The sequence below is a fragment of the Mustela erminea genome, chromosome 9, assembly GCF_009829155.1.
Source record: "Mustela erminea isolate mMusErm1 chromosome 9, mMusErm1.Pri, whole genome shotgun sequence".
In the NCBI taxonomy this organism is placed as follows: domain Eukaryota; kingdom Metazoa; phylum Chordata; class Mammalia; order Carnivora; family Mustelidae; genus Mustela; species Mustela erminea.
Window position 1 is genome coordinate 66,277,110 of NC_045622.1, and position 24,451 is coordinate 66,301,560.

Genomic DNA, 24,451 nt, shown 5'->3' on the forward strand with positions numbered 1-24,451 from the left:
TAGCAGATACCCGCTGAAGTATGTGGAGGACATAAAGGCTACAACTAATTCTCAAGGGCTTCTGGGAGATAAGTATGGGTAGAAAGAAAAATAAGGCAAATGTGTTAGAAAAACAAAGCCATACACGCAGGTGAAGGGCGTACAGGTGTTCCTTACGCTGATCTTGCAACTTATTTATAAGTTTGAAGTCTTTCAAAATAAAAGGTCTGGAGGAAAAATGGAAACTTGAGCCACTTCGGACAAAAGGTCTTCATGAACAGACTGCTCTGAGCTCCCTCACCCTTCAGGACTCTCTGATTACCCTAACACAGGCTTGTCTGCAGGCTGAAGGCACGTATGCCTTCGATCACGGGTGTTCCCTTTCTGGCTATACCAGAGAAGGTCATTTGAATGTAAGAATGGGTATAGGTTCCTGGCTCCTTCTCAGGCCCCTTTAGTCTGGATTCTTGTTTTCTTCACCTCACAGCCTAGAGAACAGTGTCCCTTTGACCCTGGGCTGCAGAGGCCGTGGAAGAACAGCAGTGCAGGGGAGCGGTGGGTGCTCCCCGCCTGGGACCTCCTGCAGCAAGTAGGCTGGAGGGCAGCAGCCCAGGAGAGGAGGTCTGTAGCTGTCTCTGCCTGATCAAAGGCCCCCTGGAACCGGCAGGTGATTGGTGTGATGCTTTCTGCTGAGCCAGGAGCCGCCGACACTGTTAAAAAGGTTGGAAGCAGCACTTTCCCAAGTAACACAGATCTGAATCTCCAATGGTCCTGCTGCAGAGTGATTTCCTAATTCTTGACTTACTAGTAATCAATACCATGAAAAATACTAACACCTCCATTAAAGTAGGCATTCATTGATTTCCATTGGGAAGTTGGAGTTGTTTGGAGGCCCAGTATCTCAAAAAGCTCCAGTTTTGATTTTTCATCTGTCACAACAACATAAAGTACAAACCGTACAATTCCGGAAGGGCTGGGACACCACCACCCCCAACCCCATTCCTTAAAGTAGTGTCAGTCAGTGGTGCTCTCTGCTCCTTGAGCCTCTCTGGGTGCCACACCTGGCCAGCTCCCCCAGCAATGCCTAGCACTGCCTCTGCAAACCAGTTGCATGTCCTCTTCGGAGAAAGAAAAAGGGAAACAAATCCTCCGCAAGAAATACAAGGCATTGCTTAAGACCCAGGGCTCTGGAGACTTGACACAGACTTTCTCAATGTGTTTAAGAGCTAGGTTGGAGGGATCTTGGAAAAATCTTTCTCTCCAAAGACCATGTCCCATTGAGATAAGCAGTCACTCTGCAAGCGTTCCACCCATCCCCACCACGCCCCCTTTGGGGCAGACTCCATTCACTTGTAATTACTCACTAGCCTCAGCCTTGCGTGTAACACACCTCCCTCCCCTTGCCTTGTGATGTACCAAGGCCCTAACCCACTGTCAGGGTCCACCATGTGACTTGTTCTAGCCCGTGGGATATGAGCAGACATGAATTAGGCCAAATCTGAGCAGAAGTTTTAAATGTCACTGTGCAATCTGTCTCAGGCTCTTGCTCTCCTCAGCTACAATAAAATGGGCACGTCACAGAATGAGACAGTATGTGGAGCAGAACCAGAGCCAACGCACAGCCCACTTGCAACACAAGGAAGAAATAAACCTTTGTTTTGTAAGCCACTGAGATTTGGGGGCTGTTTGTTATGTGGCCAGGCTTGGCAACACCTCCAACACAGGAGTAGCAAGTAGGCTGCTGGGAGTCTGCCGGCTCTTTGCACCCACGTCCTATGGCTCCTATCCACCACCTAATAAAGTCCAGACCCAGTTCCACCTCCACCGTGACTCCCTTTCCATCTATTTACACCTGAGGCTCCCCCAGGGAGTGAGTCTTCCCAGCAACACCCTTAGTTCATGATTCATTTCTACCAGTAATTCTAGCTGGGAGGAGAAATAGCAAGCCTAAGTTTTCAGCAACGCCACTGAGGATCTCAGAGTGAATATCCCTCCATGTTCCTCTCCTGGACAGGCTCCACACCAAGGCCACAGATACTCACTGCTTAAGCCAGTATACAGGATACAGGAAAGAGCACTAAGCAAGGAGTCCAGAAGGCTGGACTCTAGTTCAGGTCAAGTAGCTGGGCTAGGTTACCCCCTTAAACTAGGAGTCTCCAAGGGCCTATGTGACTTGGGCAAGTAACTCTCCCTGACTGAACTGATCCGTGGTTTTCCAACACAGCCCTGTGTTAATCAGTGAGGTCTCAGCGGGCGGCTGGGATGAGAAGCAGCCTCTGGCCAATGGGCCTCTGTCCCCTGACTCAGCCAGATCAGCTCCTCTCTGCTCTGCTGAACTTATTAGAACTCCAGATAAGATTTTGTTTATCCAGGAATTCTGACAAATGCATTTCCAAAAATCCTGATCAGGAGATCTCGGAGTGCTTTACCAGCTCTGATGCACCATGAGCCTCCAAATTCTTATGCATCATGTGGTTCCCCCACTTCCTAGTCACCAGAGTCAAGTTTCCACTAACTTGAGGGCAGTCCATGATGACCAACTGATGAGCACTAATATAATGAGGTAGATTCAAAATAACTCAACCAAGAATTATAAAAACAGATGGGTCTAGTTCTGCAAGGTGACTAGACTTCAGAAAGCTAAAGAAGAAAACATAAGTTAAGAGCTGTCACTATGGATGGTGAACGCATGGTTTTAGCTTTCTACTTGAGGCCCATCTTCTGCTCAGATTATCTGGCTAAGACCACTGGTGGTAGGACCACCCCAAACTCCCAATCGGAAAAGGGTCCCTCAGAGTGAGACTTATACTTTTAGATCATATTTCCTATCATATTTCCTGTGTGCCCTGGAAACTATTCCAGGGTGTAGAACTTTGTTGGGGGTACTTGTGGATCAGAATTCCCTGATTCTCATTCTCTACCACTACCCACCCCCCCACACACACATACTGCCCTTTCTGTCTCTCTCTCATTCTCTCTGAATTATTTTAAGAAACTCTGGTGTCAGGGAGCTTTAAGATGTAGGGTCTATATCCAAGGGAGAGAGAATCTCCTGATTTTCCGAGGCCCCCCTGGGTGAACCCACATTCTGAGCCCAGGGGAGTGGGCTGAGTCTGAACGGTCAGACCTTCATGACACCAGAGACCACTGCCCATCTGCCACGGGACAAGGAGTGGTCTGGACACTATGGCAACACCAGGGTGACTGTGGCCTACTTGAGTTGCCGATAAGTAGGCAAGCAGGGCAGAGATGGAAAGTGGGGACCACGAAACAGGGCATGAGGTTGCTGGAGCAGCCAGAGATTAATTGGAACACAGAGAAGCTGGCCCACAGAGAACGGAAGTGCTCAGGAAATCAGAAACTCTGGTCCAGGGAGATTTATGTAAGAGGGACATGAGCAAAACAGGCTGCTCAGGAAGGAAGGACTTGCTTGATGGGAAAGGCAGCTTGGGCTTTTCCTGGCTAGAAAAACACACGGAAGGGCCTAGATTCCTCTGTGGGCAGAGATGAGAGTGAGCTCAGCACGCAGAGAGCCAAAGTAAGGGTGAGGTCTGGACAGTGGCTGCGAGAGAGGATCTCACCTCACAGATCAGTATTTGCCCCAAAGACTTCACACCGGGCTCAGCACATAGCACGAGATTTAACATGTGTGACAGCATCTACCATGGACCACCCTGGCAACCTCCTGATTTGTTTTTCTGCTTCCCTTCTCGCCCCCGCCCCCTCCTATTCTCCACACTGCAGCCGGAACAACCTTTTAACACTGCCAATCCACGGGGCCCCCGCCTCCCACACGCCCTGGCCGCCTGGCGTTGCCCACATCCGCAGAGCCCTCCTTGTAGCTCTGCCCTGAGCCTTGTGTGATCTGCCCCTGCCCACGGCTCCAGCTCCACCTGGCCTCTCTCCCCTGACTCCCTGGGTTTCTTCACCACCCTGAGCTCTTCTCCTCCTTGGGGACCCTGCCCTCTGCTGAGAAAGCTTTTTTCCCCCGTGAGTCACCTAACCAGCAATTTCTTTTCCTGCAGATTTCAGCCAAACAGTCTCAAAGCTCCCCTGACCATCCAAGCTCGAGAAGAATCTCCCCACCAACACCTTGTGCCTCTCACCTAATTTTGTTTTGCACTGTGACCACACTTCCTGCAGTAGGTGCTGACCCGTTTCCTACCGGGCTCCAGACTGAGGTAATACCATGAGAAGGGGATTATTTTCGTTCTCCAGGCCATCCTGGGAGCCAGCACTGTGCTTGGTGCATTTGAGCTCACGAAGTTGTTGCTGAATGAATGCACAATGTCCTTGGCTGTAAAGAGTTTCCAAATTGCCCCCACATCTTCCCCCAGCTGCCACACTGGAGACACGAGGAAAGGGTGACAAGGAACATTCACTGAGTGCTGTGCGTGTGACTCAGCTTTTCCTGGACTCGTCTCACTTCACCCCCACAGCAACCTTAATGAGGGGAGTTTTCTTATTTCCATTTTACAGGTGAACACATTGAGGCCAAACCAAAGTAAGTTGCTTCCCCCAGATCACGTGGCCAGTGAGTGTCAGGGTCAGGATATGAACTCTGGCAGATCAACGCCTGGCCCAGGCAGTGAGCCACCACCCTTATGGTAACTTGGGGACGTAAAAGGGAGAGGCCCCAAGGACACGTGTTTGGAGAATCAACTCCTGACTCTGGGATAGAACAAGGAAAGCAAGGAGTCTGCAATGGTTTCCTCGGCATGCTGGGAAACAGGGCTGTTTGGTGATGAACGTAGCTCTTCACAATTAGTGACACCCTCTGAGTCTGGGCCCCCGGGCTTCCAGAAGCCCCCCGAAGTTTCAGTCCTGTCAATGACTAGGTCGGATCAAAGCCAGAGGAAGTGTCAGGTGACCGCCAGCGCCCCTCCCTGGGCAGAGAAAATGTGCTGTGGAGAGCCGGCGCTGTGGAATGTTTGCACCAACTGAGTCCCCAGGGGTCCTGTGTGATGGGCCTCGCTGGCTGTGGCAACCTCTTGTCAATTAGCCCTGTCCAGGCCAAACATAATATCTTGACAAAGAGTGCTTCAGTTCAGTTCAAATAGACTTCCTCCGCAGAGCCCATAATACCTAATGAGATTATTTAATCTAGAAAGAAATCCAATGACCTGGAAAAAAAAAAAAAAAAAAAAAAAAAAAAAAGAACTGGTGTGTGATGAAGAGACCCTTTTCTTCACCTGCCCTTCCACAAGGTCCTCCTTCACCTGCGGACGGCGCTCTGTCTGGGCCGCAGGCTATGAAGGTGTTTGCTCCTTCTGGGGTCCCTCTGCTCCCGAATGACACAGTGAGTCGTGTCTCCCGTGATGGAGACTAAGACACCACACCGATGGGGAATTCCTCCGCCAACTTTACAAACAGATTTCCAGGCCCTGCCTCTGGAGATTCTGAGATTCTGATTCAGCAGATCGGGGGGGGGGGGGGGGCACCCAGGAATCTGTCTTTTTCCCATGCAAGCAGGCCTGCAGAGCCGTGTTTGGATATGACCGAGTGGTGGTGTAGACACTGCCAACAGGCACTGTCTTGAAGAGATCAAGGCGCAGACACTCCTTCCTGTGGGGTCTCTGGCCATGTGACATCGAAGCTCCATTTCCTCATCTTCTCTAAAAAAGGAGTTCACAGAGGGGCCTGCTTGCCCCTTGGGAGGCTCATAAGGTGGTACGAGCCAAATAATAAAATAGCTAGCATTTACTGACTATTGACCAGATGAAGTACTTTGCTTGCATAATACTGTCTTCATAAAAATCAGATGAGGGAGTTACTGTTGTTACTTCTGCTTTAAAGATGAGTACACAGAGGCATGAAGAGGTTAGGTGGCTTGTCCAAAGTTGACAAGTGTGGGATGTGAGCTTGGCGTGAGACAGGCCCAGACACCAGGATGTGAGGGCTGAGCCTCGGGGACGGGGCGAGGAGCCCTGAACGTTAAGCACGGTCAGCCTGTGCCCTTCTGCAGGAGGACAAGGAACAGATGGCCCTCGTGTGACCTCACCTCCCTGCCAGCGGTCAGGGGGGCGGAAGCTTGCCCCAGTTTCTGCTGATGGGAAAGAAGGAAAAAACACAGTGGCAATAACAACTCCAACTGGGGCACAGGTTGCCATTTTGAATGGCCGAGGCCGGTAGCCAAAAATACCGAGAAAAATTCTAAAACAACAAGCCTTTACATTTGTTCGTGTGACAAAGAAGAACAGATGTTACCATTTATCGAATCCCAACTCTATTCAGAACACTCCCAGACAGTCATTTCTCTGAGCCCTCACAGTGGCCCCAAGAAACAGAGCTTTTCATTAGCCCATGTTCTAGAGGTGATAAACCTGAGTCTGAGAGATACTAATTAGAGTGTCCCAGGACCAGCAAGCAAGGGACCCTGGATATAATTTGGATAGTCCCAGCTCCAAAGCCCTGCACTTCCTGTACCATGGCAGCCCCCCACAGAACACTTTGTGTCTCTAACGGTGGGTGGCTTTGGCCAGGCTGATGACCTGAGCGGAGGTTCATACCTCCTATTTGCGTCCTGGAAATTCCCTACACACAGCTTTAGATACGGAAGAATAAATCTCCCTATCCCATGGTGGAGGTCATAGCATCCCAGAGCACTGACAGGACGGAGTTAAAGGGGTTTCGGCCTGACGCTAAAGCAGATGTGCCCACCAAACAGGCCAAGATGAAGACTTACAACTAAGCAAGCACTATGTAGAACCAAGAACTTGCCCAAAGATGATACTATTCAAACCATGCCAGATTGGGGTTGATTATCCCATTTTACAGATGCAGAACCTGAAGCTCAGTGAAGGGGGAAGGGAAGAGGGAGGGGGGATGCCATTTGACCCCACATTTCCTCGGCAACCTCACCTGCCTGAGAAGACATGGTCTGCTGGGTCAGCAAAAGGCTGCTGGAGAACAAATCTCCAGTCTCCAAGGGGAAAACATGAGAGGTTGTGAGGACAGACAGATTTTCTCTCCACCAAGTGCTTTGTGTAACTGAAGGGAATGTCCTCTTTTCTACTGTGTAACTTCATCACTGTCTCAATGAGCCAGTTTGGAAGATACCCATGTATGAGTGTCAACAGCAGCTTCATGAAGCTGACCTTGACCCTTCCTGCTCCAGAAGGCTGGTGTGTTGCCCCCACTGTGTTTGAAGCTCTGTCCTGGGGCTTTCTGTACACCATTTGGTGCTCATGACATTAAAGGTTGCTTTGTTCTATCAAGATTGTCATAGAATAAAAAGCTCTGGGAAACTAGGCTGGCTCCCCAAGTGTCCCAGGTGAAGATGGGATTCAAAGTCAACTCCTGAGCCTGAGCTTACCATGTGACATCAGAAAGATCTTCCAATAGTAGATGAGAATCCAACAAGTCAGTTACTGTGGGTGTGGCTCCCCATGCCCCACAGGAGGGAAAGGGAGATGAACACGACCTATCACAGGACAAACTCTGTCAGCTCTAGCCATGGATCCCACCTTTCCAATGGTTTCTATAACAGCAGCAGCTGGGAAAATGGTCTCCTGATAGGACAACTGCCAGCTAGGTCAGACCAAACCAAGCCAAACCAAACCAAACTGGATCCTCATTTTACAGAAGGACCAGGGAAGGCAAATGGCTTCTGAAATCTGCAAATGAACATCTGGCCCTTCTTGGATGATAAAGCTGTTCAAATCTGCTCCCTCTGAGAGAGCAGAGGGAGCCTGAAGTCTAGGCACACAGTGAGTGAGCCTTGCTTTTGGTCTGAACCTAACGACCTGATTTTGATAGACCGCCCTAAACTTCCATATAATCATGCATTGCCTTGCAAGGCCCAAAACACATGCTCCTCCCTCAATGCCTACCCACATGTCTAAAATCCTCCAGGAGGAAGCATCAGACCTGGCTTCTGGCTTGGCCCTTCACCCTCTTAAAGGAGCACATAGCACCATGGCCACCAGGATGTCCTGTGAGCTTTATGTAGACCCAAATCTGCTTCACATCATGAAAAGTTCACATGCCAGCACCCATCACCTCCTGAGATGGCTGAAAGGAAGCCATCTGGGTACGCTTCTGGGTACAAGCAGGAGCTGATATCAAAGGGAATCTCTTCTGCAGGATGACCAGGAGAGCCCCACAACACAGATGGAACCAATTCCATATCTCTCCCAGCAAAGGAGTCATGTTAGAAAAACAAAGACAAGCAGAAGCATTCGTATAAATTACTCTGAGTATTCAGAAAGGCTCGCTGCTCAACACTCCTGGGAGACTAAAGAATTGTTTGCTCCAGCCTAGCAGACCCAGAGCATGCAAATTAATAGCCATGATTTATCATGAGGGGTTTTTCACCAGCATTCATGGACCAAGTTTTTTTTTTTTTTTTTTTTTTTTTAGTATTTGGGTTCATCCATCTAGCATGTGCTCAGTCAAGCTCCTGCTCATAACATATCATAAATCCAACATTCAAGAGAGGTTTATTTAAGCCGGTCTGGTGTCCAGGGTCCAAGCTCATTATCCTGAATAGAATTAATTTCTGGCAGGGCACTGGAGGGTAGAACCAATCCACGGAAACTATGAGGGACTGGATGGTCACTCCCAGCCTCTGCAGGTACAGTGTGGGGACCCCCTCCCCTGACCAAGGGGGCTTCTGTCACTCTGGAACCACTTGCCATCCCTTGATCAGCCTCTGCTTCTCAGCTGCTCCACCTTTGCTCAAGCTATTCCTTCCTGCTGGCAAACACTCCCCACATCTTTGCCTTCCAGAATTCTAAACAATCTTTAAGGCCCAGTTCAAGGGCTTGCTCCACTAAAGCTTTTCCTAATCATCTGAAGCAAGATCCCCCACCCCCACCCCCCGCCGACTTACCTCTCCAACCTATACAGGGGCCGGCGATGAGGCTAGTCGGCAGACCCTAGGCCCAGACCCTTCTCCTTCCAGAGCCTCCACTTACTCACTTGGATAAGATGACCTCAAAGTTCTGTTCAGGAAAAAAATGGACTCCAGTTCTCATGCCCTGGAATTCATGTCCTCTGTTATCTTCTCTGTGAGGCCATGAATTCCTCAAGGATGTAACTACTGCATCCGTCCTCATGTTCTCCTCAACACCCAGCACAGTGCGTCTGGCAAGCAGCAGATGCTATGAAATGATGGAAGGGAGGAAAGCGGAGGGCAAGGCAGAGAAGAAGAGAAGGAGGGAAAGAAAGATGAGCTAAGCAAGGGGCTTCATTCATAAGCCATTAAGCACTCTAGAGAAAACAAATTGTTGCTATGGTCACCCCTTGGAGAAGAAAATGCGTATCAGATTCAGATATTGAGAATAACCTCTATATTTGAAAACTTACAAGGTGACTGTCAGGACAACAGTAGGAGGGGGTGATTGGACCCTGCTTCACAGAAGAAGAGACTGTGGTTCAGAGAGGTGCAGCAACTAGCCTGGCATCACTCAGAAACACAGAGCTAGGCTTTCAGGCTCTTTTCTGGAACCACCCAGCTCTCTACTTGCCATTTTTTTCCAGAAGGCATGTATTAAAGCATGGGCAGGTGAGAGTACATGCTGCACCTCTCTGGCCAGCATGTGTCCCCTGCGGTGGCTACGTCTGATCGGGTTCTGGGCACGGAATCTGGGAAGGGGCTTTGGTCAGGGCCGCTGTCGCTGCTAACCAGGCTGTGCTTCCATGAGGAGCCTCACCATGGCTTCATGACCCGAGTTTGGAATAATTAAGAGAAAAACCTAAACGACGGAGCATAATGTCATTCCAGTGAACTTCCCTGAAGAGATCAACCACAAGATGTGGCTTGAGAAGAGAGGACAGGGGGGTTGCTGCAGAGGGGTGAGGGGGTGGGGGTGGTGTTCACATTTGCTGAAATGTTCTGTACTTCATACAGGCACGTACTCTATGGCATACCAGGCATTCTACATATGTGACCTTCATTAAGTCCCACAATGATCTTAGGAGGAGAGATTATTATCCCATTTTACAGATTAAGAAATCAAGGCTCTAAGAGGTTAAACAGTTTGCCTACTGTCACAAGACAGAAGGAGGCCGGCCCAACTCTGAAGCTCCTACTAGGGTCTGGGTCTGTTCCCTTAGCTGGGTTAGTACATGAAACTAATGAGGTCAGGGCTCTGGGTATGGGGCCTGGGTTAACTGAAAATGAGATGTGTTCCATAAATTGAAACTTGAACTACCATTTAAAATTTTTTTTTCTTTTGCTCTTGCACAGAGCAAATTTCTCTCCTTTGGCCATGGCCCCACTTGTCCCAAGTGCAAATGCACACTGTGAGTTCCAGAGATGGCGCAAGGTGGGGTGGCTGACCAAGGGCAGCCCTTCGCTGTTCATTCCAAAAAAAGCCCCTGGCCCCAGACTGCCAGGGGCCGGGTATTAGAGTACGCCTTCTATCAAGAGAGACCAAAACTCCATTCCCAGCCATTGTCTCACTGTCTCTGCTGCCCTTCAGAGTGTCAGACTGCCACCTGGATGCAAGACCACACATCCACAGCGCTGAGTGGCTGTGTGGCCCGAAATCGGTTTCCTCATCTCAGATGGAGATAATGACACTTACTTCACAGGTTGGCGGCGGGAATTTAATGAAATCATGTCCGTGCTGCACTCTGCAAGCGCCTGCCTGTATCCAGGGCTCAGTAATGTTGGCTGGCATCCTGATTATTACCCTTACATTTCAACATCATGCCCACCAGGCCCTTGTGAAGACCACCAAGCACTGAGCCACACATTGCCCTCGACCACAGAATGGAGCCTGTCTCCAGCAGGGGCAGCCCTGCTCATCCAGCCCTGCTCCTGGGGTCTGCCCCTCCTGAACCCTCCCTGCCCCCTCTCTGGAAAGTGCCTAGAATACTGGGATTTGAGTGATTACTGAGCGCCAGAAAGGGAAGCCAGTCACATACTCCAAAATTGCAAAATTGCCCCGCCCCTTCTGGCTTCTGTTTCATTAGAGACAGAGTCACTAGCAAAGGGTCTGTGCCCACCCTCTCCCCTCCAATCTAGGGGGCCTAAGCCAAGCCTACAGAATCCTGGGCTCCACACCCAGAAACCAGCAGAGCTGGAGGTTGAGAGACAGACCCTAGAAAATGGAACCTTTTACCTTAGTGGAATGGGGAAACAGTTGAGTTCTCACTTGGACCCCTGAGAGAAGATTCTCAGTTTGGGATGTGCTTCCATAGAAGCAGGAAGACAGGCCTGGGTGAGGTTGGTGTGATCAAGGCTTCTAAGAAGCAAGAAACCAGCCTATATAATGAAAGGGAAGACTATGACAGTTTGGGAGAAGGAGCAAGCCAGGCCTGACCCTCCAGATGTGACCTTCCCACATCCTCTGAAGTAAAGGTGCTATGAATGCCTCATATGAGGCTGTCTGAAGGAATGGTTGTCTTTCCAGCACTGACTTGGAGCAAAGATGTCACCAAAGGTGCACAGGCCATGGCCAGACCTGGAAGGAGACTCTGACAAGTGGCCCCAGAATGTGCCAAAATGCTGTGGAGGCTGACAACGTCCCTGGGCCATAAAATCAGGGCCTGGGAAGGAGCGAGGCAAAATCCTAGCAACCATCAGGTTTGTTCCCAGATCCAGGGCAGACTCTCCTTCAGGTCGCCAGCTAGGCAAAGACAGGTATCCATAAGGAGGAACTGAAAAGAATAAAAGGGGAAAAAAAATCCAACTCAACAAGCTAAATGATCTCCCCACTTTCTCCTTGTAACTGCTCCCTCAAAAACCCTTTTCAAGTGGAGAACACTGGCCCAACGTTCGGCTCTCCTGTAGGTAGAAAGAACTTTAATTAAAAAGTAAATTGCAGCTTGAGTACACCTGGTAATGTGTGCAATGGCCTTGAGCCAATTAAGAAGAGGTTTCCCTTTTATCCTTCCCTTTGCCAGGACGGATTTATTGCTCGGCTCTAAAGAAAGAAGAAAGAGGAAAGGCAACAAGGCACCTTAGGAAGGGACCCCCACCTCCCGGAGTCAGGGCCACGCGTGTGTCACGGGAGGCCTGGGCCTCCCATGTGCAGGACAAATGGGCACCGCAGTATCCCTCCCAGCTGCCACCTTCCTCCGGGACTCCTGCTCCGTGGCAAAGGCAGTGGTGGGGAGAAGAAAGGAAAGCACAATCGCAACCAAGATTTCCTTACCAGCGGGTTCCTAAAATCAGCCTTCTAGTGCTTGGAGATTCAAAGGGCTCTGTCAACAGCTAAAAACTCGAGGCTTAGACCAACAGGCTCCCTGGAGATGCAAAAGAGATGGGTGGCCTCTCTCTGCCCTAGGCCTCAGGAAGGAAGGGAGTGAGCCCAGCCCTGCTGGGCAGCTGGCAAAGGGACTGGTCACTTCCGGGGCTGTACTCAGCCAGGAGGGCAGCTTGAGTTTCCCAGCCAGCAGCATCCCCGAGGACAAGCAAGGCGGCTGGGAACGGGCTAGGGAAAGACAATCCCAGCAGGAAGAGAAAATGTGAGTCTGGGCATTTGTTCGGCCACATGGGAATGGAGACAGAGGAAGCATTCTGTCTTATTGGCGTGGCAGGGGCCACCTCTCAGGAGCCTGCAGGACCCCCTGGTCTGCCCGCAGCTGGAACTAGTGAGTGCTGAGTTGAGGGCAAGCTGCCGTCATCTCTCCAGGCTCAACCAGGGCTTAGAGGCAACAGACAGCAGGCTGCCTGGCAGGCTATCTGGCTTGCTCACTCCAAATGAGGATTTCCAAACTTCAGTCCTGTACCGTGTGTCCAAATAAATTCCCACATGAGTCCCAATGTCTACACAGATAGAGCCGAGCCACTGCAGTGGACGTGGGAGTTGAGATGGGGGGGGGGGGTCTCTGTCCCTGTCCCCTCCCCATCGGGCCCACAGCCCCTGGACCACTGCCAAGGTCCCTGATGGGTCTAAGGGTGGCACCGCAGAAACCGTGAAAAAGAGCAGAGGGCTTCAGAATGGACACCCAGAACTGCAACGTGGGAAGGCGCGGGAAAAGAGCAGGTGTGATGAGCACTAATGGATGATCTGTCCCTTTCTGAACACACTATTAAGCCCCTTCCTATGCGCTCTGATGCCATGCCGATGGACGATTTCATAAATCAATGTGTTGAGCCCCAGAATGCTCAAGAACGAATTTCCCCATTCTCACCCTGTTTCAGGGAGGAGAGAGTCCCAGGAGCCCTGGGACAGGGGGCTTGTGCGTGCGGCCCATAGCCAAGCTACGGCCCGGGAACAGCCCCTGGACACAGGCTTCATGAGAGCCAAGGACTCGGCATGGTGAGTTTCCCACAGTAATGAAAGCAAGCTCAGAATGAGCTTGAGTGATGGAAAGTTACATATCACACAACTTTGCTCAAGAAAGCAAAAGGGAAATTCAGTGGACTAGAGCAAGGAGACGGGAGATGACAGAGAGAGATAGTTGGGTCGGTAAGAGATATCTCTGGGAAACCGAGGCCTCCAGCCAACAATCAGATTAACGGGGCTTTACCACTAACTCACCTTGCAACCTCCGGCACGTCCTATGCTTCCAGTCTGTTCCGAAGATGCAAGCCCCTTCATGAAAGCACCTGGGCAGTCCTGGGGCAAGTCTCATCTGTTCATTGATCCTAAAGCTTGACTGAGAAAGGCACCATCCTGTTCTCTCCCCACCCTGAGTCCTAACTCTGGGTTCTCCCTACCAAAGGCTTCCATAAAATAATCCCCAGGATGTGCCCTTCTAAACCTTCCCTCTTTATCGTGTCTCTGGGCCTTTGCCCCTGCTGTTCCCTCAACTTGGAAACCCTCCCTTCAGCCTTCTGCTACTTAACTCTTATTCACTTTTCAAGGTCAAATGCCCACAGTTCCATGGCCAGGCAGTGCTGTCCCTGGAGGTTACAGATTAACGAGACCTCCCCATAGGAATGGTACACAAACTATTTGATTCCGGAAGAGGATGGGCACTGCTCAAGTAGAACAGCAAACCCACCCAAACAGGTTGCTTGTCAGGATGGCCCAGACTGGCCACCCAGCATGTTCCAGGGACGAGCAGCCGCGCCTCCACATATCGTCACCCTGTATCGAGGCTGTCTCTCCTCCTGGCCTGGTGGGGACTGAACTTGCTCCTAGACTCAGCAGCGAGGAAGGCAGAGGGTGAGAGACTCTCTCCCTGCTGGGATCATCTCCAAGAGCAGGTCTGTGGCCACAAGATCATGGATTGTTTTCACCCTACCCTGGCCCCCGGCAAGTGCACTGCAGCTTCTGTGAACTTTACCCTCCTTCAGCATGACGATAAGCTAGTGAAAGGACACTAAGGATGGTATCCTCCTACAGGTGCCATCCTGAAGCCTGCTTTGCTGTCCTCCAAACCCCTTGCAAAGAGGCAGACAGTTTGTGTATTGACAAGGAAAATGTATATGTCTGCGTGGGTTTTGTCTATTTGCTGGTGTCCCGAGATGAGCAGGCTTGCTGAGCCCCAGCTGTGGCAGCCTAAAAGACCTCCTACGTCCTAAGCTGCTTAGAAATACAGGACAGAAGTCCCCCAAGGCCTGAGGAGTAGAGCAGATGGGGGGGGTGACAAGTGGCACAATCCACATTGCTATGGGGTGGGCTTGGCACAGGGCAGAGGGGGAGACCAGAGCAAGAGGCAGGACTCGGGCAAGCCTGGCTTTCTGGCTGTTACCTGGATTCACAGAATCACTGAGTCCCCCTGGCTCTGGCTGATGTGACAGATTCGTTTTTCATCCAGCTACAAATGGTCCCTAAACAGAGCCAGGTGCTGGTCATGTGTAATTCCTGCCTTCCAGGGATGCCCGCCAGGATTTTCTGCTTTTCTCATCCACCTGGAATTAACTGCTCACCTCCCTGCTACTTTGGATCTGAGCACTAATTCAAGTGGAGAAAAGCCGCTGAGAGGCCTGTCGAGCTCCCACCCACCCCTCCAGGCTGTCCCCTCCAGGCTGTCCCCTCCCTCATCCACCCCCAGCCCCATCACAAGCCAGGTCATTTGTTGCAATCACGCACTGCAGCGTGGCAGAAAGGCACAGCTCCTCGGTAATGCAACAGGGGCTGCCAGTGGGTGCTTCCTAACACCTGGCTCTGCAGCCCCTCCTGGCCAGGCTTGCAGACGAAGGGGAAAATCTTGATGCAGGCACCTAAAAAGAATGCACGTGTCTGTTTCATGCTCAGCAAGATGGAAGCATCCAGGCTGATTGGAGGCCTGTGCTCATTCCCAAAGAGGCTGCTACCCTCCTCTGCTGGGAGCCTCTCTGCTTTGGGACTGACTTGATTGCCTCAGGTGAGCAATCACTCCATAAGTATTTACTAAAAGTCCGCCAAGATCAGGCATTCTGGTACACGAGATGCCGAGAAGAGGACCACGTCCCTGCCCCACGACAGTGACAGTCTACGCGAGGAGAAAGGTAACAAATAAGCAGCTCTATCAAGTACTCCGCAGTGGTTATATGTGTACAAAGGAAAACAAAGCACAGGCGGTGGGAAAGAGAAGCACGGTTGGCAAGGCCAGACTCTCTGTGCACATGAGAGCCAAGCAAAGGGCTGTATAAGGAGACAGGGAGCCATGCAAAGAGCCAGGCGTTCTGGGCAGAGATACCGAGGCAGGAACATAGCTGGTGTGTCTGAGAAGCCTCACAGGCTGCAGGGGCTAGTGCAGAATGAGACAGAGAGTGGTGGGAATGGAGGGCAGGGCCAGAGGGCAGAGGGACTTTGGCAGGGCGGGGTTGGGGGGTATCAATGTTCCCAATCATCCGCTGTCGTCCTGTAAGAGAGTTACACATGTCCATCCATTCCTCACGACTTGCAGTGCTACCCAGCAGGGACAGTAGGTCCAGCCCCACACTAAGTGGCTAGTTCACCGACCTGGGCTGCTAGAATGTGAGCAAAAGTGATATGCGCCCCTTGGAGATTTCAGAGCCGTTGGGTTATGCAGTCATTGCTGCTCCCTCGGCCCGGATTCTGGACTGAAGAAGTCACGTGAAGAAGGGCTGCCATCCCACGGGAACGAGCAATACACCTTTGGGGTTAAAAGCACCAGAGATATTACTACAGCATGAGCTCGCAGAAACCCACGAAAACAGCCTCGCAGGCCACATTAACGGAGGTGGAAGTAAGCCTCCATATAATGAATAACCATTCCTGGGCTTTAAGGAGTGTGCTCTGGTCTGACCATACTTTTGAAAGACCACCCTCACTGCTAAATGCAGAAAAGACCCCCTATCAGCCTTAACCCATGCTCACAGCACCCCAGGCATACACACGGCCACACACACACTGCCCCCAAAGATGTGGGCACCATGGGCCTGTGGCAGGAAGAGTGTAAGTTACCCCTGAGCCATCTTGTCGCCCATGCTATTTTATATCCCAGCTGAAAGGCACTGGCCCCTCTCCAACTCCTGCCTGTATGCCTTGGGAAGGATGTTCGTGTGCTGTTCTGCAGAAGCCATGCAGGCCAGCAGAGACCTGGTGCTTTCCAGCACTCTGCTGAGAAGTGGCATTCCGTTTTGTCATAATGTGAAGCGATTTTTCCAAATATCACAGATCCAAGCTTGAAATACTAGTCCCCTTCTCGGTTACCAGTCATGAAAGATAAAGCCAATTCTAGCCCTGTTCTTCCATTCTTTGAGGACAGTCTCTTGGGGTCTCTCTCCTGGCACCTGGTCCTCTGGGATGCTCATTTTCTGAGTGTACATCTCATGTCCCTGTATAAATGATGACCTACTTGATGCCTCTGTATCCCCTGGAGTATCTCACACAGTGCATAGTATATAGTATGTGCTCAATTAGCATATTTTGAATGAATGAATAAATGCATAATCTCAGAATCCACAGGTGAAAATAAAATCTAGAGGGCAAACAGGTTGCTTGCTCTGTTTCTGGCTGAAAAGTGCATGAAAGCTGGGTTTAATCAATAAATGAAAAGGGCTGTAGCTACTAAATTCTTTCCACCTGGTACTAGCAAAGGACACATTTACATCTCATTCCCCAAAGATAGAACATCAAAAGACCAGAGGTCCTATGACACAGCATTCATTCAAACGCAGACCATCAGAAGGGCACAGATCCAGAAATTTCCAAAGTCCTGACCACATATATGGCCAGGGAAAATGTTGAAACCTTCTGCTCCTTTAGTAGCAAAAAGCATACTGGCAAGTTCCACTCTTTCAGTCAGAGGTGGTTGAATCTTCACAATGTGTCAGGCATTAGGTGGACCAGTAGGCAGAGATGAAGGCATTGCCCTGTCTGCAAAGAGCATGATCTCCATGCCAACAGCAGATCCCAGTAAGTGAATTCCAGTCTTGGGCAAGTCAATGGGTCTCCATAAAATGAAAGCGCATGGTCACACTCAGTAAAATAGAGATGAACCAAATTCTTGTGAGGACCTAAGAATTCAGCAAGGAATGGCATGAATTGGCTGGCTAGAGATGGCCCAAGCTTTGGAAAGTGTGGCCGGGCAGATAGAAAGGAAGAGGACACACAGAGGGAAGCAGAAAGGGGAATTAAAGGCGGAGGTGGGGGGGGAGGCAGTCCCTGATTTCCAGGGACTTAGTTCCAAGTAGACCGATGCAATAAAGTTGAAACAAACAGTCCTGCCAATAGTTGGGGACAGGAAGCTAAAAAGCGTAGACACTAGTGTCCCAGAAAAGGCTTGGAAGTTATCTCCAGGAAAGGAAAAAAAAATACAAATTCAAGGGGACAGCTTATATTTTACAGTCTTTAAAAGTAAATCAAAGTAAACAGGAACCTTGGAGACATCCGATTTACCAGGATGGGAAGCGGATGGTCAATGTCATGAAAGAGACCACTTCCTGTTCTCCAGGGCATTTCAGCTGGCCACAATCTCACCAGAGAGGTGAGCAGAGCTCAGAGGAGCACGGCGGAACATGGAAGGACAGAAAGGCAAGCCCTCCGTGAAACACTCACAGAGCCCTTTGCTCCTTTAGATTCCTGTGGAGCCAGGAGAGTGCAAGCAAGCAAAACCAATGTGCCATAATGGAAGTTATTGCTATTAGTCGGCAATCTCTATAAGCAGATACACACACAAAGCACGTCTGTTGCAGGCCAGAGCGTGCAGGCTGTCTCCAGAAAAAGTGCCTGTATGATTATTTGAGTTGCAAACCGAACTAGCCACTTTTTTTCATGGAACATTCTTTCTCCTTGAAAGAACACTGACAAATAGACCGTGATTCTTCAAAGTTGGGGATCTAAAAGATTTTTCTCAAAAATAAAAGAAGTGAGCTAGTCAATTCAAGGAACGTAACACAGTATTTCTCCCAATGATAAATTTCAAGCTCTTGAGCAAAAAATTACAATGTTGAAAAACCTGCATCTGTCACCATGGGCTTGAGAGCTTCCCAATCTTTATGGGCTTCTGATGGTATAAACGGTAGTATTAATGAAAGTAATTTTTGTTACTGTATAATAAAAGGTATCAACATTTAGAAGAGCTGCATAATTCAGTGAAGCTCTCTTTTCCAAAAGAACAGTATAGAGTGTTACAAAATCACGCTTGAGGAAAAAATACGAGCATGAAAGTACAAGACAAGTACAGTGGATTTTAATGTAACATAGTACAAAGAGTTTATTGATATGATTTCAGATTCTACATTGCAACAAGCCTCTAAAAACCCACCACTTGTCCAGCTCTGGTGTCATATCAAAGAAGAATATTCACAATTATCTGAATTAGTATTAAAATACTCCTCCCCTTGCCATATACATATCCATGGGAAGAATAATGTTTTTCATATACTTCAACCAAAACAACCTATAGCAACACACCAAATGCAGAAGCAGATTTGAGAATCTAGCTTTATCAGGCCAGACATTAAGGAGATTTGTGAAAATATCAATGTCCCTCTTCCTAAAAAAGTAGCTTTTGTTTTGAAAACTTATAGTTCTTTTTCATTAAAAAAATGTTATTTATATTGATGTCTAATTTGGTTTATCACTGTCATTTGTATATAAATCAATAAATTTAGTAATTTAAAAATTAAGTCATAATTATTTTGAAATGTTCTGGTTTAAATTTCTAATATAATAGGTATTGATTGGTGTAATCCACATGAATAAAAGCTCTTTAAGAGCCTCAATTTTTAAGAGCACAAAGGAGTCCTATACTCAAAAAATTTAAGAACAGCGGGTTTAAATTAATGCTAGACAATAGGATATTCTACTTGTTCAGGACCCCGCACCCCTAAGACATAACCTTGGGGTTTGGAGGAGGCCAAATCTTCCTTACTGACAAGCAAAAGCCAACAGGGACATTTTTGCTTGGGTTGTAAATAGTCAGGGCAAAGTTGATTTAAAAAAAAATAATGTGTTTCAGGTTGATATTTAGCAGATATACACTATACCAGTTATTAAAATACTGAAAACATTGAATATTAAAACCCTTACCATTTTGGAAAAAGCCACTGTCCCCCACCACTTGAGAGATGCCTCACTACCACCTGCTATCCTGGTCCCTCCCCTGGTACTCCAATTTCCCCACAAACTCCAGCCACTAAACAGTTACTATCTGGCCCAGGAGGAGGTCTCTAGAACTATAGCAGGATCTGTTCTGAGCAGACACTGCCAAATGCTACATCAGTTGTTCATATTTTTAACTATCAACCTTCATTGGTTGACTCCCTCAAGGATGAGAAAACTGGACGGCAACTTGAGACTTGAATGGGACAATATTCCAGAGGGAAAGAACACTGACTGGAAATACCATGATGCCCAAGTCATTATGTCATGTCTACTGACCCATCCACAAAGCAGGCTTCCCTCTGAAGAATGAGTTACACACAGACACTGATTTGGAGAGAGGCAAGAGGGGGCTGTGGATTCCCAGTTTTTGTCAGATGGGAATCAGGCAGTGGCCACATCAAAGCCCGGATCTAGGAAGGAGCTCCCTATAGCTCAATGCAGTCTTTGGAGAGGACCTCCAGACCCAGCTTTGCCCAACCACCCACCATCAAGTGGGGGAAAAACCCTTCAGTGGGAAAAGCTGAGATTGATGGTTAAAATCTAAAGTCCTCACAAACTGTGTTTCAGAAGTTATATCCCAGTGGAATAAGACCAGTCATCAACATCAAAGCCAACCCACAACAAGGAAAATTAATGTCCCCTGGCAGGTGCTCAAAGTGAAAGAAGAGAGAAAAGTCTATGGCTGGTGAAAACAAGGTGAAGCCCCATCCCCACATCAGCTTCTCAGGCTTCCGTTTCAAAGATGTAAACAAGAGGACTTCTCATGATCCGAAAGATTAATATAAACCTCAAATGGAGAAATCTGAGGTGGAAGAGAGGGAGAGAAGGTGATAAAAAGCCTTTCCTCTGATTGACTGAGTGGCATCTTTCCACTAATTAGGCATCTCACAAATCTACATTTTCTTTTCTAACTTCCACACCTTTATACCTTAGGTCTTTCTGCTTTGAGGCTCCTAACCCTTTCCCCAAACTCTCACAGTTGAAATCCAACCCATCTTTCAGTAATTAGTTATCTCTCTCTCCATGAAAACTTGCCCAAACCTGTGCAAACTCTGCTCAGCTGGAGGTGAGTCCACACTCTGCTAACTTTCTATCACACATTCTCATTGGTCTCTTTCTTATGACACTTCTCAAGAGATGGATTACCTCTGTCCATGTCTTCATCCCCATATTGGCCTATGAACTTGTAGGCAGGGACTACTCCTTCCCCCTTTGTATCCCCCTGGGCCCCTAGAATAGAATAGGGCATTTTCTGTTGACTAAACCAATGGATGCATGGATGGATAGATGGAAGGAAGGAGCAATGATGTAATGTTATACCTTGATTCCTGTCAGGTATATCAAATCTTACCTCTGCCTACTGGTTATAAATTCTCTCCCTAGATCGGGCAGATGCTGGGCTGAGCAATCGCCTTTCCCCTTTATTATTCACTCCCTGACCAACCCATCTTCATCCCCCAAATTTGGGAGATGAAGACTTGGGGATGACATGAAGCAGGAGGAGATCTGTCTGGGTCAGCTCTGGGCTCTAAGGAAAACTTCAGTTCTGGTTTCTCTATCCCAAGAGGAAATCTGCGAACCTTCTATGCACACATGAAAGCAGGCTCCACTCTAGATCTCAAACCGCAGCTCCAGGGTTTATTAAGAGTGACTTGTGATTTGTACTTTGTCATTCTCCTTTTTGATAAGAACAGATGTTATTTGTTTCTAACTCCCAAACACCTGGAACTAGGAAAAATCACAGGGCCCACTTCATTACCATAGAACAAGCAGTGCCCATAAGAACTCTTTGACTACCAGGGTTATTTCTGCCCAGGCCTGAGGAAGCAGGATCAGTTACACCACTGGGCACAGTGGCTGCGATCCAAACTGACACAGGACACAAAGACTTTATCCTGTGGAGGACTGCATGCATGGAATCACCTTCCCAAGTGATAGAAAATGACGTGACTCTGAAGTCTTGAATTAAGGGATGGGGTTTTTGGACCTTGCTGTTTCACTGTGTGTCCCTCTTCTGAGGGTCCCCATTAGACTGGAGGGACAGAAGGTCTGCAGTCACTCTGCAACTTGAGTCTCTTGCCATGGACCCGTAAGGAAGTGGGGGATGAGATGTCAAAGTCAGCACTTTTTCCAGGAAAGAAGCACATGTATGAAACCAATAGATCCTTCCTGTGCCTCTGAATAAACAAGGTCTGGAGCTCTAAAGCAGAGCAAACAGTGCCCTTCGCCAAAGATAATGAATACCCACATCCCATGAGATCTTCACATTTGGCCACATCGCTAAAAACAATTCCCAAATATGCCCCCAAAGGAAAACACTAGACCATGGCTCCCCTTTTCCTGCTCGACAGTGTGGGAAACTGTTTGCTCTGTACTCGCAGGAGCTTCAACCAAGAGAGGCTTTCAGTACTTTGCTGTTGGTGGTTTTTTTTAGGCCTCCAATAGCTGATTGTACAAGACTCACAGCTTTACTGAATTCTAATGACAGCCTGAGCCTGGCTGGGAAGAGTGACACAGTGTGTCCATCACTTCCAGCACAGTCCCTGAGCAAAACACAAGCCAGGAGCTTCGAAGGCCTGATCCTGAGTCTGTTCACAAAAATACCTACAACCTACTCTCAGATGAACAGCCCAAACAGTCCATGGCAGGGTATCGGGAGGGCATCTGCAAGATTCATAGAACTAGATGGCCAAGGACGGCAGACACCACATGGTCACGTGGAGCTCTCACTGTCTCCAGAACCACAGAACTTGATCCGGTGATTGGAGGAGAATAAGAGAATGTGCAAAGAATCCGGATCTCAGGTTACACAATCCTGGGTCCTGCTCTCGGCTCTGCCACTTGCTGACTTTGTGACTTAACCTAAGGTGAGACTCAAATATATGACAACCAGGAGAGCACAGTCATGTGGCAGACTGCTAAGTGTTCATTAAAACTCATTTCCTTTTCCTCCTGGGCTACCAGCTAGAGTACATTTCCCAGCTTCCCCTGCCGTAAGGGAGGACCACATGACTGAGTGCCTGCCAGTAAAATATGGCAGAAATTATGGGCCTCAGTTCTAGTCCTGGCCCATGAAAGCCTTCTCTGAGGTTCTCCATGTTCTCTCTCCTACTATTTCTGCTGGCTCCATGCAAAAGTCCATAGCAGAAGACTGCAAGGCCCAAGACTATATCCTGGGGCGGAAGGAAGAATGTCAGCTCACCAGCCATGTCTACACTGATCACTGAGACACACATGGGTAAAGTCACTGAGGTTGGAAGCTGGTACTGCAGTTATCTTTTCTTCCTCTAAATAAAAGAGGTACAAACCAAACACAAGGACTCCGGCTGTAAGGTTGCACCAGTGTACCTGGTACGTATGAGTGAAATGTCACTCTCTAATGTGCTTCTGAAGCCTCCCTTTCCTCATAGGTGAAACAGGGATGTTCCTTTTGCTGAACAAGGTTATTATGAGGATTGACTGAGATCATATATATAAATCACCTCACACAATATTTGGCTGATGGTTGACTGAAATGCATGAACTTCATTGAGTTCCTTCTCATCTGTGTTTCTCAGGTTCCTCATTTGTATCTGAAGATTATACCAAACACCCCCTTTCTATTTTATAGGCCAGTGGTGAGGGAGGTCTTGACAGTCTGAATTTTCTCTTCCACCCTTATATCTTCAACCACAGTCATTCCGTCCACAAGGAAAGCAGCCCTCTAAGGCATACTGCTGTCATTTTCAAACAACTTTATGGGAATACTCACTCTTGAGTGGATGTTGCGGGAGTGAGGGTCAGAGGAGGGTAAGTCAGTGACAGATAGACATCCTCTTTAGTGCTGGATAGAAATACAATGAGCCCAGCCATGCTAATGGTCTCGCATATACTTTAAAGGGACCAAAATACACCAGTTACAAGGTTTGAGGCCCCAAGAACATATCTATAATTCCAAAAGCCCACCCCTAGCTGTAATTAAATACTACAAGGACTTAAGGGTTCTGGTTTTGATATAACACAGTTGTCAAGGTTCAGACTCTGCTGTCAGATCACAGAGAGTCAATTCCTTTCCCACCAGGTAACTATGTAACCCTGGGTATATTAATGCTATGTGCCTCAATTTTAATATCAGAAAAGGAGGATAACAAAAGTACCCATCTCAGACTGTTGCTATGAAGGTAAAGTGAGATAATTCATATATAGCACTTGGCATAGTACCTGGCACATAACAAATCCTCAGTAAACATAGCTATTCATGTCTATTCAACACAGATCAGAACAAACTTTCTGACCAGTTAAGGAGACTCCTATTCTCTAAGAGAGTCCCTAGAAACACTGTCAATCTGTCTCCAGCAGATATTTTTCTATTTAATGACTCTAAAGAGACAGAAAAGCTTTAATCAATTCCCAGATGCAAAATGCTAAGAAATTATATGCACTGTAATGAAGAAAAAAATCAAAGATGTTTCCCACACATTGTTCAGCAGACAAAAACATATTGACATGCTGTTCCTGCAAGGAAATGGACTGAGTTTTCTAGATAATCCTGAGACATTCGGTCTTCCCAATACTGTCCTCCACTTTCCCAGGCCAAACCAAGGGGCTCGTGCCCCAAAGTTCCTTTCATGGTTCCCTGGGGGAATCATGCTCCCTCACCTATGGGCACACAACACATACCCTGAGCCTGGCACAAGCTCAAAACAACGTTAAATTCAGAAAAAGGATATATACAATTCCTTCTTAGGAAACCAGAGACAGTGAAAACATGGGAATATATTTCACATAAAAGTTCTACCAATCCCAAAAGCATATCTGGGAGTCCTAACTCGTTGAATCTTTATTTATTTATCTGTAAGTCAAGTATAATTAACATACAGAGTTATACTAGTTTCAGATGTATAATATATTGATTCAACAAATCTATACATTACTCAGTGCTCATCATGTTAAGTGTACTCTTAATTACCTTCACCTATTTCTCCCATCCCCCCCAACTACCTCCCCTCTGGTAACCACAATTTTGTTCTCTGTATTTAAGAGTCTGTTTATCTTCTCTCTTTATTCATTTGTTTTGTTTCTTAAAT

The 24,451-nt window shown here is 48.2% G+C and overlaps 1 protein-coding gene and 2 long non-coding RNA genes across 4 annotated transcripts in view; 1 reads left to right on the plus strand and 2 right to left on the minus strand.

Annotated features, from left to right (window-relative positions):
- Window positions 1-24,451, minus strand: part of GALNT18 (polypeptide N-acetylgalactosaminyltransferase 18) — a 352,322-nt gene that overhangs the window by 304,206 nt on the left and 23,665 nt on the right. The window lies entirely within an intron of this gene.
- Window positions 4,010-13,825, plus strand: LOC116598827. The gene is made up of 3 exons (XR_004289165.1): window positions 4,010-4,160; window positions 13,079-13,196; window positions 13,745-13,825. It is a non-coding gene; the product is annotated as an uncharacterized LOC116598827 (long non-coding RNA).
- LOC116598828 lies at window positions 8,313-13,749 on the minus strand. The gene is made up of 2 exons (XR_004289166.1): window positions 13,419-13,749; window positions 8,313-9,083 (listed from the first exon to the last, which is right to left on the minus strand). It is a non-coding gene; the product is annotated as an uncharacterized LOC116598828 (long non-coding RNA).